At 35.8% G+C, this 14,360-nt stretch overlaps 1 pseudogene; it reads right to left on the bottom strand.

Annotated features, from left to right (window-relative positions):
- Positions 1-12,063: 12,063 nt before the first annotated feature.
- Positions 12,064-12,878, bottom strand: LOC103217050 (small ribosomal subunit protein eS1-like; annotated as a pseudogene).
- Positions 12,879-14,360: the final 1,482 nt, after the last annotated feature.

The following is a 14,360-nucleotide window of genomic DNA, read 5'->3' as shown; positions in this document are numbered from 1 at the left end:
AACAAACAAAAGCAAAATAAAACTGTAGCTAACATCAGACTTAATGATGATATATTGAGAGTTTTCACTCTTAAATTGGGAAGGAAAGCTTATGCCTGCTATCATTGCTTTTATTCAACACTATGCTGGATGTGTTAGTATTATAATAAATAAGGATTAGAAAGGAAGAAATAAGACTGTTCTCACTATTTACAAATGCCATAATTGTAACATAGGAAATTCAAAAGAATCTACAAATAAACCACTACAATTACAAAGTGAATTTAGCAGTCTCTTGATAAAAAGTCAATTTGCAATTGTATATCAACATACTAGCCACAATTAGAAAATGAAAGTTTAAAGAACACCAATTTCAGAAGCATCTAAAAATACATTACCTAGGACTAAAACTAATGCAAGATATAATATACCTCTACACAGAAAGCTACAAAATATCACTGAATGAAATGAAAGAGGATCTAAATAAAGGCATACCATGTTCATGAAATAGATAATGTTATAAAGATTTCAATTCCCTTTCATTCATCTCTAGCTTCAACGCATTGCTAATCAAAAGCACAACAGGTTGTGCTTTTGTTTTTAGTTTGGTGGCAATTGGATAAAGTGATGCTAGAATTTAGAAAAATTGATACAAATAGGCAAGCTAATTTTAAAATATGAAATCACAAATTAGAGTCTGAAATGCTCAAAAAAATCTTGAAGAGCAAAGAAGGCTTACATCCAGATGTTAAGACTTATTGTAAAGCTGCAGTAATTAAAACAGTGTGGTAATGGCTCAAGAATAATTAAAAAAAAAAAAAAAAAAACTGAAGAAACAAATCAGACAGTCCAGAAACATATCCACATGTGTACTGTCACCTGTTTTATGACAAAAGTGCCATTGCAATGTAGTGAAGAAATGTTGGTATGTTCTATAAATAGTTGAATAAACTGGACATTCTTATAGATAAAAATGAGACTTGTCCCCTACCTCACATCATATATAAAAATCATATTCTATTTCTGATATATCATAGACCTCCATGAGAAATATTTAGCAACAAACCTTCTAGAAGATAACACAGGCAAATATATTCATGAGCCTAGGGTTGGTGAAGATTTCTTAAAGATAACCAAAACAAAACACAAAACCACCTAAGCATAAAAAACAATGAAAGCTTGAATTTTAATAAAATGAAAAACTTCTGTGATCAAAGACACTGTTTAAAGAGAGTACATAAAGAATTCCTCAGACTAATTTTTTAAAACAGGCAAAATTCTTGAACCAGCAATTCACAAAAGAAGATGGGCAAATATCTCATAAACATATGAAAAAGTAACATCATCAGTAAGGAGTGAAAATGCTTACTGAAACCACAATGAGATATTAATGCACATCCACCAGAAAAGCTGAAAATTTTATTTTAATGACCACTCAATTGTTGGCAAGAAGGTAGATCAATTGAAATTCTCATATGTTGCTCTCAAAAACATAAATTGATACATGCATTTTTGAAAGCTGCTTCACTTTCTACTAACATGTCTACTATAGTTGATTAACTTACGACCCAGCAAATACAATTTTAGTTCTATGTCCAAGATAAGTGGGTACATATATGCATGACAAGTACAAAACTGTCCATAAAGGTTTATCTACAATAGCAAAATTCTAAAAACAACCATAAACAGTAGGATGAATAAATACAATGATACCTATATAACAGTTTTCTATATGTGATTATAAAACAACTTTATTTAGATATAATTTACGACTCATAAAATTCACCTTTGTAGTGTTCAGTTCAGTGGTTTTTAGTTTGTTCAGAGTTGTGGAGTTATCCCTATTATCTAATTTTATAACATTTTCATTACCACGAAAAGAAGCACTATGCTCATTAGCAGTCACTCCTAACTTCCCCTACATCCCTTAGCAACCATTAATTTATGTTCTGTCTCTGTGGATTTGTCTATTCTAGACATTTCATATACAAAGAATCATATAATACGTAGTATTTTTTGACTGGCTACTTTTATGTAGCATAATGCTTTCACAGTTCATCCAAGAAGTAGCATATATCAGTAATTGATGTTTTTAGTGCTGAAGAATATTCCACTGTATGTGTAGTATAAATATTATTTGTTTATTCAGCAGATGATGGATATTTGGGTTGTTTCCACCTTTTGGCTACTAGGAATAATGCTATATGAACATATATGTTCAAGTTTTTGTGTAAGTATTTATTTTCATTTCTCTTGGGTATGAACCTAAGAGTAGAATTGCTGAGTCATTTGGTAACTATGGTTAACATTTTGAGGAACTGCCAAGCTATTTTCCAAAGGGGCTGCACCATTTTACAATCCTATCAGCAGCATATGAGGGTTCCAATTTATCCACCTCCTTAACAACACTTGTTATTTTCTATCTTTTTTTTTTTTTTTTTTTTAGCCATCCTAGTTGGTGTGGAGTGATAGTTCATTGTGGCTTTGATTTGCATTTCCCTAATGATTAATGATTTATGATGTCGAGCATCTTTTCTTGAACTTATTGGCCATTTGAATATCTTCTTTGGAAAATGTCTTTTCAAATAATTTCCCTATTTTTAAATCGGGTTATTTGTCTTTCTATTATCGAGTTATGAGAGTTGTAATAAGCCAGGCATGGTGGCTCATGCCTGTAATCCCAGCACTTTGGGAGGCTGAGGTGGGCAGATCATGAGGTCAGGAGACAGACCATCCTGGCTAACACGGTAAAACCCCATCTCTACTAAAAATACAAAAAATTAGCTGGGCGTGGTGGTGGGCACCTGTAATCCCAGCTACTCGGGAGGTTGAGGCAGGAGAATGGCGTGAACCCTGGAGTCAGAGCTTTCAGTGAACCGAGATCTTGCCACTGCACTCCAGCCTGGGCGACAGAGCCAGATTCTGTCTCAAAAAAAAAAAAAAAAAAAAAAAAAAAAGAGTTGTAATCCCATATATATATGATTTAAAAATATTTTCTCACATTCTGTAGGCTGTCACTTTCAGTTTCTTCGTGGAGTTCCTTTGAAGTACTTAGGGTTTTAAATTTTTTTTTTTTTTTTGAGACAGAGTCTTGCTCTGTCACTGAGGCTGGAGTGCATTGGCACAATCTTGGCTCACTGTTCAAATGATCCTGCCTGCCAAGTTTGAGTGATTCTCCTGCCTCAGGACCTCAGGTATGTGGGATCACAGGTGTGTGCCACCACTCTTAGCTAATTTTTTGTATTTTTAGTAGAGACAGCGTTCACCATGTTGGCCAGGCTGGTCTCAAACTCCTGACCTCAAGTGATCTGCCTGCCTCGGCCTCCCAAAGTGCTGGGATTATAGGCATGAGCCACTGTGCACGGCTAGGGTTTTAATTTTGATAAAATTCATTTCATCAATTTTTTTCTAACTCAGTGTTTTCTACTAAGAGTTTTATAATTTTACATTTACATTTAGGTCTCTGTTGCATTTTGAATTAATTGTTCTGTATGGTATGAGTTGGGGGCCCAACTTCATACTTTTGCATATGGGTATCTAGCGGTCTCAAAACTGCTGAAAAGACTGAGCTTTCCTTATTGAGTTGTCTTGGCAACCTTGTTAAAATCAATTAAAGATGGTGTAACAGTTTATCTGGATTCCCAATAACTCAATGCCGATACCACACTATTTTTGTCATTGTAGCTTTGTAATAAGTTTTCAAATCAGGAAGTGTTAGCCTCCAAGTAGGTTCCTGCTTTTTAAGATCATTTTGGCAATTTGGAGTCCTCTGCATTTTCTTGTGAGTTTTGTTGTTGTTGTTATTGTTTTTGAGACAGAGTCTTGCTCTGTCCTCCAGGCTGGAGTGCAGTGGCGTGATCTTGGCTAACTGCAGCCTCTGCCTCCTGGGTTCAAGCTATTCTCCTGCCTCAGCCTCCCGAGTAGCTGGAATTAGAGGTGTGCACCGCCACACCTGGCTAATTTTTGTGTTTTTAGTGGAGGCAGGATTTCACCAAATTGGCCAGGCTGGTCTTAAACTCCTGACCTCAGGTGATCCACCTGCCTTGGCCTCCCAAAGTGCTGTTACAGACATGAGCCATCACACCCGGCCTCCTTGTGAGTTTTGAGATAAAGTTATTAATTTCTGCAGAAAAGCTAGCTGGGGTTTGGATAAAAACTATGTTCAATCTGTGAATCAATTTGGTAATATTGCTATTTTAACAATTTTTTTTTTTGAGACACAGTCTCACTCTGTCACCCAGGCTGGAGTGCAGTGGCGCCGTCTCAGCTCACTGCAACCTCCACCTCCTGGGTTCAAGTGATTCTTGTGCCTCCGTCTCCCTAGTAGCTGGGATTACAGGGGTGCGCCACCGTACCTGGCTAATTTTTGTATTTCTAGTAGAGATGGGGTTTCACCATGTTGTTCAGGCTGTTCTCAATCTCCTGACCTCAGGTGATCCACCCTCCTTGGCCTCCCAAAGTGCTGGGATTACAGGCATGAGCCACCGTGTCCAATCCCTTTCATTTCTTTAAACAATGTTTTGTAGTTTTAGCACTGCACTTCTTTTTTTTTTTTTTTTTTTTGAGACGGAAGTCTCGCTCTGTCGCCCAGGCTGGAGTGCAGTGGCCGGATCTCAGCTCACTGCAAGCTCCGCCTCCCGGGTTTACGCCATTCTCCTGCCTCAAGACTCCCGAGTAGCTGGGACTACAGGCGCCCGCCACCTCGCCCGGCTAGATTTTTGTATTTTTTAGTAGAGACGGGGTTTCACCGGGTTAGCCAGGATGGTCTTGATCTCCTGACCTCGTGATCCGCCCGTCTCGGCCTCCCAAAGTGCTGGGATTACAGGCTTGAGCCACCGCGCCCGGCCAGCACTGCACTTCTTTTGTTAAATTTATTTCTAAGTATTTATTCCTTTTATGCTATTGTAAATAGAATTGTCTTTCTGAATTCATTTTTAGAAATTTCATTGCTAGTGTATAAAGATACAGTTGACTTTATTAATCTTGTATCATGTAATCTTTCTAAATGTATGTATTAGTGCACTTTCACATGCCTTAGGATATTCTATATAAATAATAAGATCATGCCATTGGCAACTATGAATAGTTTTACTTCTTCCTTAGCAAAGTGAATGTCTTTTATTCTTTTCTTCTCTAATTGCTGTGGCTAGAACTTTCAATACAATGTTGAACAGTAGTGGCAAGAGAAGGTATCTTTGTCTCATTCCTGACCTTAGTGGGGAAGCATTTAGTCTTTTACCTTTATGAATGGTGGTAACTGTACATTTTGTAGATACTCTAAATCAGGTTTAGGAAATCTATGCCTAGCCATTTGAGTGTTTTTTAACAGAGGAGTGTTGTATCTTATCAAATGCTTTTTTTTTGTATCTATTAAGATGATAATGTGATTTTTATTCTTTATTCTATTAATAGGATGTAACACATTGATTGATTTTTGAATGTTAAGCAAACCTTGCATTCCTGAGTTAAATCTTATTTTGTCATGGCATATAATCATTTTTATATGTAACTAGACTTGCTTTCCTAGTATTTTGTTGAGAACATTTTGCATCTATATTTTTAAGGAATATTGGCCTGTGGTTTTCTTTTCTTGCGATGACTGGTTTGGTATCAGGTTAATACTGGCCTCACAGAACGACTTGAGAAGATTTCCTTTTTTCTTTTTTCTAACTTTTTAAGAGCTTGTAGAGATTGGTAATTTTTTTCTAAACATTTGGTAATTTTTACCAGTGAAGTCACATGGGCCTGAACTTTTCTTTTTGCAAATGATTAATTAAAGCTCTTTACTTTTTATAGGTCTATTCAGATTTTCTATTTCTCTTTAAGTTAGTTTTAATAGTTTGTCTTTCTATCAATTTGTCCATTTCATCTTGTTTATTTAATTTGTTGCCATACAGTGTTTATAATGTATTTTTATAATCTTTTATATTTCTGTAAGATTATAGTAATGGTCCATTTTTCCTTTATGATTTTTCTAATTTGAACCTTCTATTTGCAGTGTTTTCTGGCACGGGGCAGAGAGGGTCAGTATAGCTAAAAGATTACCAGTTGTGTTGATATTTTCAAAGAACCAACTTTTGGTTTTGTTTTTTCTCGATTTTTCTGTTATCTGTTTTATTTGTTCCCTCGGCTAATATTTCTTAATTTCTTTCTGCTTGTTTCAGATTTAACTTGCTGCTCTCTTTCTAGTTTCTTAACATGGAAGTTTAGATTACTAATTTGAGGTCTTTCTTCTTTTTAAATATAGATAATTATACATTTCTCTCTGAGTACTGTTTTTACTTCATGACTTACATTTTTGGTATATTTTCTCGATTGTTTCTATTAATTTTAAATGTCACTGTATTATGGTTGGAGAACATAATTTGTATTATTTCAGTCTTTTAAAATGTATTGAGGCTTTTGGTGTTTTAGACATGAAGTCTTTGCCCATGCCTATGTCCTGAATGGTACTACCTAGGTTTTCCTCTAGGATTTTTATGGTATTAGGTCTAACATTTAAGTCTCTAATCCATCTTGAATTAATTTTCGTATAAGGAGTAAGGAAAGGATCCAGTTTCAGCTTTCTACTTATGGCTAGCCAGTTTTCCCAGCACCATTTATTAAATAGGGAATCCTTTCCCCATTTCTTGTTTCTCTCAGGTTTGTCAAAGATCAGATGGCTGTAGATGTGTGGTATTATTTCTGAGGACTCTGTTCTGTTCCATTGGTCTATATCTCTGTTTTGGTACCAGTACCATGCTGTTTTGGTTACTGTAGCCTTGTAGTATAGTTTGAAGTCAGGTAGCGTGATGCCTCCAGCTTTGTTCTTTTGACTTAGGATTGTCTTGGAGATGCGGGCTCTTTTTTGGTTCCATATGAACTTTAAAGCAGTTTTTTCCAATTCTGTGAAGAAGCTCATTGGTAGCTTGATGGGGATGGCATTGAATCTATAAATTACCTTGGGCAGTATGGCCATTTTCACGATATTGATTCTTCCTATCCATGAGCATGGTATGTTCTTCCATTTGTTTGTGTCCTCTTTTATTTCACTGAGCAGTGGTTTGTAGTTCTCCTTGAAGAGGTCCTTTACATCCCTTGTAAGTTGGATTCCTAGGTATTTTATTCTCTTTGAAGCAATTGTGAATGGAAGTTCATTCCTGATTTGGCTCTCTGTTTGACTGTCACTGGTGTATAAGAATGCTTGTGATTTTTGCACATTAATTTTGTATCCTGAGACTTTGCTGAAGTTGCTGATCAGCTTAAGGAGATTTTGGGCTGAGACAATGGGGTTTTCTAAATATACAATCATGTCGTCTGCAAACAGGGACAATTTGACTTCTTCTTTTCCTAACTGAATCCCCTTGATTTCTTTCTCTTGCCTGATTGCCCTAGCCAGAACTTCCAACACTATGTTGAATAGGAGTGGTGAGAGAGGGCATCCCTGTCTTGTGCCAGTTTTCAAAAACACCAAAAGCAACGGCAACAAAAGCCAAAATTGACAAATGGGATCTCATCAAACTAAAGAGCTTCTGCACAGCAAAAGAAACTACCATCAGAGTGAGCAGGCAACCTACAGAATGGGAGAAAATTTTTGCAATCTACTCATCTGACAAAGGGCTAATATCTAGAACCTACAAAGAACTCAAACAAATTTACAAGAAAAAAACAAACAACCCCATCCAAAAGTGGGCAAAGGATATGAACAGACATTTCTCACAAGAAGACATTCATACAGCCAACAGACACATGAAAAAATGCTCATCATCACTGGCCATCAGAGAAATGCAAATCAAAACCACAATGAGATACCATCTCACACCAGTTAGAATGGCGATCATTCAAAAGTCAGGAAACAACAGGTGCTGGAGAGGATGTGGAGAAATAGGAACACTTTTACACTGTTGGTGGGATTGTAAACTAGTTCAACCATTATGGAAAACAGTATGGCGATTCCTCAAGGATCTAGAACTAGATGTACCATATGACCCAGCCATCCCATTACTGGGTATATACCCAAAGGATTATAAATTATGCTGCTATAAGGACACATGCACACGGATGTTTATTGCAGCACTATTCACAATAGCAAAGACTTGGAATCAACCCAAATGTCCATCAGTGACAGATTGGATTAAGAAAATGTGGCACATATACACCATGGAATACTATGCAGCCATAAAAAAGGATGAGTTTGTGTCCTTTGTAGGGACATGGATGCAGCTGGAAACCATCATTCTTAGCAAACTATCACAAGAACAGAAAACCAAACACCGCATGTTCTCACTCGTAGGTGGGAACTGAACAATGAGATCACTTGGACTCGGGAAGGGGAACATCACACACCGGGGCCTATCATGGGGAGGGGGGAGGGGGGAGGGATTGCATTGGGAGTTATACCTGATGTAAATGACGAGTTGATGGGTGCAACACACCATCATGGCACAAGTATACATATGTAGCAAACCTGCACGTTGTGCACATGTACCCTACAACTTGAAGTTTAATAATAATAAATAAATTAAAAAAAAAAAAAAAAAAGTAAAAAAAAAATAAAATAAAATAAAATAAAATGTATTGAGGCTTGTTTTATGGCCTAACACACAGTCTGTCTTGGAAAATTATTCCATGTTCCATTGAGAAAAATGTGAATTTTGCTATTATTAGAGAATGTTCTACAGAAGCCTGTTAGGTCTGGTTGGCTTATATTGTTCTAGTCTTCTATTTTCTTGTTAGTCTTCTCTTGTTTTGTTCTATCCATTATTTAAAGTGAAATATTGACATTTCCAACTATTATTTTTGAACTGCCTATTTCTTTATTCAATTCTATAACCTTTTCATGTCTTTGGAGCTACGCTGGTAGGTGCATATATGTTTATAATTGTTTAGCCATCTTGATGAATTGGCCCAATTATTGTTATAAAATGCTCTTTTTGTCTCTAATAGCATTTTTTTAATCCTCACTTCTATTTTTCTGATATTAATATAGCCAATCACAGTCTCTTTTGAGTACTAAGTGTCTTTAGTTACAACAATCCCAGAGATTTTTACTGTTATTTTAATTTCAATCTCTTTGTTCTTTGAATCTAAAGTAAGTCTTTTAAAGACTTTAGATTCAATAGTGAGGTTAGATTTTAAAAAATCTATTTTGCCAGTCTTTGTATTTTGATTCAAGTGCTTAATCCATCCACATTTAATGTAGTTACTGATAAGGTAGAATTTACAACTGCCATTTTGCTATTTGTGTTCTATATGTCTTATGTGTTTTGTTTCTCAGTCACTGCCTGCTTTTGTATTACTTTCTAGTGTAACATTTTAATTCCTTTATTGTTTCTTCTATTATTTTGAATTAATTTCATAGTGGTTGCCATGGAGATTGCAACTGATGTGTTAAAATGATCTGCGTTAGATTAATACTAAGTTAATTTTAAGAATGTACCAAAACTTTGCTCCACTGTACCTCCTTCCCTCCCCATTCTTTTGTGCTATTTGTATTTATCATGCCAATTATACTTTTATACATCAAAACCCATCAAAAGAGTTCTATGATTATTTTATACAGATATCTTTTAAATCATTCAGGAGAAGAAAAGTGTTATAAACAAAATTACATTTCTATTCTTTGTTTTTTGGCAGTTTGACTATGATTTATCTAGAGATACATCTCTTCATGTTTATTACATTTGGGTTTGTTGAGCTTCCTAGATCTATAGATTAAAGTTTTTCTTCAAATGTGGGAAGTATTTGGCCATTGTTTCTTCAAATAATTTTTCTTTCTTTCTCTCTCCCGCTCTTCCTTCTGCAGTTTTCATTAGGTGCGTTTTGGTACTCTTGAGTGTGTTCCACAGGCTCTGTTCATTTTTCTTAATAAAAAATTCTATTTCTCAGAACTGACAACTTTAATTGTCCTTTCTTTAATTTTGCTGATTCTTCCTCTGCCAGCTCAAATCTGGTCTTGAATTCCTCTGGTAAATTTTTCATTTTAGTTATTTCATTTAGTTATTATACATTTTTCAGTTTAGTTATTACACATTTTCTCTTTGGTTCTTTTTTTTTTTTAAAGTAACTTCTATATATCTTTCATATTCTCTATTTGATAAGACACCTTTCTTATGCTTTCCTCAGTTCATTAACCGTATTTCCTTTGATTTTTTGAAAATATTTCTAGTGGCCGATTTAAATGCTTTGCCTAGAAAGCTTAATATCTGGGATACTTCAGGGGCAGTTTCTATTAATCACTTTTTCCCCGCTGTGTATGGGACCTACTTTCCTGTGTCTTTGCATGTCTTATATGTTTTTATTTTTGAAAACTGGACTATTTATATAATATAATGTGGTAACTTCAGAAATCAGAATTTCTCCCTCCAGCATTTAATGTTGTTACTGCTTGTTGTTGTTCTTTTTTGTTTGGTGACTTTCCTGGACTAATTCTGTAAAATTTGTATTTTCTGTTGCATGTAGCCACTGAAGTCTCTGCTTGGTTAGCTTAGTGGTCAGCTAATGATTGGAGGAAGATTTTCTTAAGTGCCTTGAAATAGTAAATCTCCCAGATTTTGCCCAGAGGCTCTATGTGTGTTTGTGTTGGAACATGCCTTCAGTGTTCAGGTGTCTTATAAACCTTCCTCAGCCTTCACTTCCTACTTGCACAGAGCCTCAAATTGTGCAAGAGATAAAAGAATAGAGCTTTGCCAGGACTTTCTGGGGCATGCATGTGGCCTTCTACATTTCAAGGAATGTGTTGGAGTTTTTAAAAATCCACTATGCATATCTCCTTTTCCAGATTTTCCATTGAAAGTTTTTTGGCAAACCTCTTATTTGGCTAAAATTCCTAGGCAGCTATAATGTCAAACAATTGTCACTGAATGCTTCTGAAAATTGTCTTCTGGATAGAGCTCTCCTTGCTGAGTGAACTCTTGAGTCAGGTAAAAATGACAAGTTTTGTGAAAAGAGCTTTTCCAGGGAGCTGCCAGACAGATCGAATACTGACAACTCACTGAGGAGTATTTGGAACTCCAAACCCTTCTTCCCACTTCAGTGAGTGCTAAGGTGGTTTTTACAAAACATGATGCAAGTCTGCTGATTTTCAAAGCTACCCTGGATTTGGGTGGGAAGAGGACTATGGTAAAACGTCAAGTTAAAATGCCACAAAACTCACTGTTTTTACCAAAATCCAGTTATGATTTTAATTAATGCTACTCAGATTGGTGTAAATTTTTTGTTTCTTTCCAGACTTTTGAAAAAGTTAATTGTGACCATTTTTACTAGTGTTCTTTTTGCTTTTATAGAGGTAGACATTTTCGGAGGTCTTTACTCTGTCATTCCACAAGTGCTTCTATTGAGGTGTTTTCTTAAATTGAAACAGCCTATAGTAATAAAAGAATGAACAACTGCTTCGTGTAACAGCATAGATGAATCTCATAGAAACATGTTGAGCCAAGGAAGCCAGGCACAAAAGAGTGCACACTGTGTGATTTTATTTATGTGAACTTCTAAGATAGTTAAAATGAAAATCGGAACAGTAGTTATCTTTGAGAAGGAGGTATTAACATAAGTTAACATTCTAGGATGTTGGTGATGTTCTATATTTTGACCTGAATGGTGGATGCACAGGTATATTCATTTATTAAAATTATTTGAGAATACACTTTGTGAACTTTGTTATATGAATGTATATTCTTGTAAAAACAACTTTAAAAACAAATAAAAGTAAATGATTAACCTTGAGGCCCTTCTTTAATTCTTGGATTAATTCCCTTGCATAGTTTTGTGCAACGAGAGAAAGGCTTTGTACTCATAGTACAGAGATTCACACATGTGTCACTGAGAAATAGGAATGATTTGTTTCTAACAGTATTACTACTACTAACAAAAACTTACATGCCTACAATGCTTTATAGTTTTTAAACTTTTCACATATATTATCTTATCATTTGTACAACTCTTGAAGTTGGATTTCAAATGTAATAGTTTCCAAATGTGGAGATTCAGATGTAGACAGTCATAAGATTTGTGAGGAAAGAGTCAGGATTGTCTTACTCTAGGATTATTATGCTTTTCTTTCTTTCTTTTTTTTTTCCCACAAATAGCACTTTTTATTTGACACTAACTGAAGTCTGAACTTTAAACAGATTCTTGGACTGGTGGTTCATATTCATCAGCTCGTTCAACTTTAGCACCTGTCTCGTCCCCAGTGGCTTTTCCAGAACTACTGCCTTCACCATGAAGCTCCATGAGCTTTCCCAATTCAAACTTGGGCTTCTTCAGCATTTTTACTTTTCTAACGAAGACATCATAGAGAGGATAAATAGATTGGCAAGCCTTTTCTATGTCTTTTCCAATGCTGTCTGGAATCAATTTATTGACCACTTCTTTCAAGTCATTTGTCTGCATCTCTCGGGTCATGATTTCCATCATCTTCTTCCGGATTTGGCGGACCTGTTGGTGCTGAGCATAAGAGGTCTTCCGTATCTGATTGTTGCGTTTTTTAGTAAAACCAACACAGAACAGACGAAGCAAGTAACCATCGGTAGTCTTGACATCAACATGAGCTTCAATCATTGTCTGCCACTTTTTGACCATGGAACACATTTTGTCACGGGTAAGATCCATGCCATGGAAGTTAGGCAGTTTTTGCCCTGAACATCTTCAGTAATCGGCTTGAATTTTCTAAATGCAACTTCATCATTCTGCAAATCAGCAAGACTCACTTCAAGCACACGACCCTTGAGACCATCAGATGCAATTTTGGTTCTTTGGGTCCTGGTGACGAGCGTCTTTCCAATATTTCTTATATTGAACATAGCAGATGCTTTCATATCATACCAATCTTTCTTAGAAAATGAATCAACCACTTTCTTCTTGGCTCCCTTTTTGCTGCCTTTCGTAAGGTGCTTGTTCTTGCCAACCGCCATGGTGCTGATCAGAGAGCCGAAAGGCTCTAGGATTATTATGCTTTTCTACCACACTTACTGCCATGTCAGTTTCTTTAGAATATTATTAGTCACCAACTTATCAAAATTTGATAGGTATCCAAGGTTTCAGAATCTCTGTTAGGTCATTCATAAAGAACAATATTAATTCTTGATTCTACAGATAATCTCAGGATTTTAGGGATAGAAAGAATTTTGAACTTCCTTTTAATGCTTTCTGTGAGACAGAAGGGTATTTGTCATCCAAATTAAACATATATATTTTTTTCCTTATGAGACAGCGTTATACTCTGTTACCAGGCTGGAGTGCCAGCAGTGTGATCATAGCTTACTGTAGCCTCAAATTCCTGGGCTCAAGCGATCCTCCTGCCTCCACCTTTTGAGATGCTAGGACTACAGGTGCGTGCCACTGCCCAGTTTTTTTTTGTTGTTGTTGTTGTTTGTTTGTTTGCTTGTTTGGTAGAAATGGAGTCTTGCTATGTTTCCCAGGCTGGTCTCAAACTTCTGGCCTCAAGCAATGCTCCCACCTCAGCCTTCTCAAGTGTTATGATTACAGGTGTAAGCCACCGTGCCTAATCCCAACTTAAGTATGTCTTTTGATGAGATTTCTTCATGCTTATTCACTACAATCTTACATACTTTTTATGATAAGGAAGTCATTTCATGATAATAATAAGTATTTTTGCAACTTGCTCTTTCCCTGCCTTCTATTCAAATGTAGAATGATTGATCACAATTCTATGATTCCTTTCTAGATATTTGAAGATTATTAGATTCTATTCTTAACTTAGTGATCTTTTCTCTACTTCATTTAAGCTTTCCTCCTGTCATTTAGTAAACCTTGACACATTGGTTGAATTTCTCCTTTTCAGAAGAGATCTTTGCCTTGTCATTTCATCTACATTACAAGGATTTCTCCTGAAAAACAGTACCCTGATTAAGACCTGGTCAGTGGTCAATGTAGAGGTTTCTGTTTGTTTGTTTATTTCTGATACATCATGACACTAGATAATATTCTGCTTTCTTACATAAATTTATGACATCTATTTCTTTTAAGTGATTTAATCTGCTTTTGCCCCTATTAAAGGTAATCAGATTTGTGAAGATGACTTAGAATTTAATCATGTTTTCTTAAGTAATGGGCATTCCAACTTTGCATCTTTGGCTAGTTTCAAAGGGATATTCTCAAGATAAATTCTGAAATCACAAATGGGAATAACAAAGCAGGACCCACAAAGCTACTGAGTATTTGTGGGTAGATACTAGAAAGCCTTATTTTGTTTTTCAGGCAAATGAAGAATAGCACATAAGTGAGAAATTGCTATTTATAAAGAGAATAAGGGAATTGAGAAATTTATTTATACTTTTGCAAGAAGGTTCTAAACACTTGATGAAACACCACTCTCAAATCCCAAACAAAAAGCAACTTCACCTAGGTTTTATCTGACCTTCATCTTGAGCAAAAGCTTACCT

This window comes from Chlorocebus sabaeus, chromosome 10 (assembly GCF_047675955.1).
Source record: "Chlorocebus sabaeus isolate Y175 chromosome 10, mChlSab1.0.hap1, whole genome shotgun sequence".
Lineage (NCBI taxonomy): Eukaryota > Metazoa > Chordata > Mammalia > Primates > Cercopithecidae > Chlorocebus > Chlorocebus sabaeus.
Note: the sequence above shows the minus strand (reverse complement) of the source record. Positions and strands in the feature narration are given on the sequence as shown.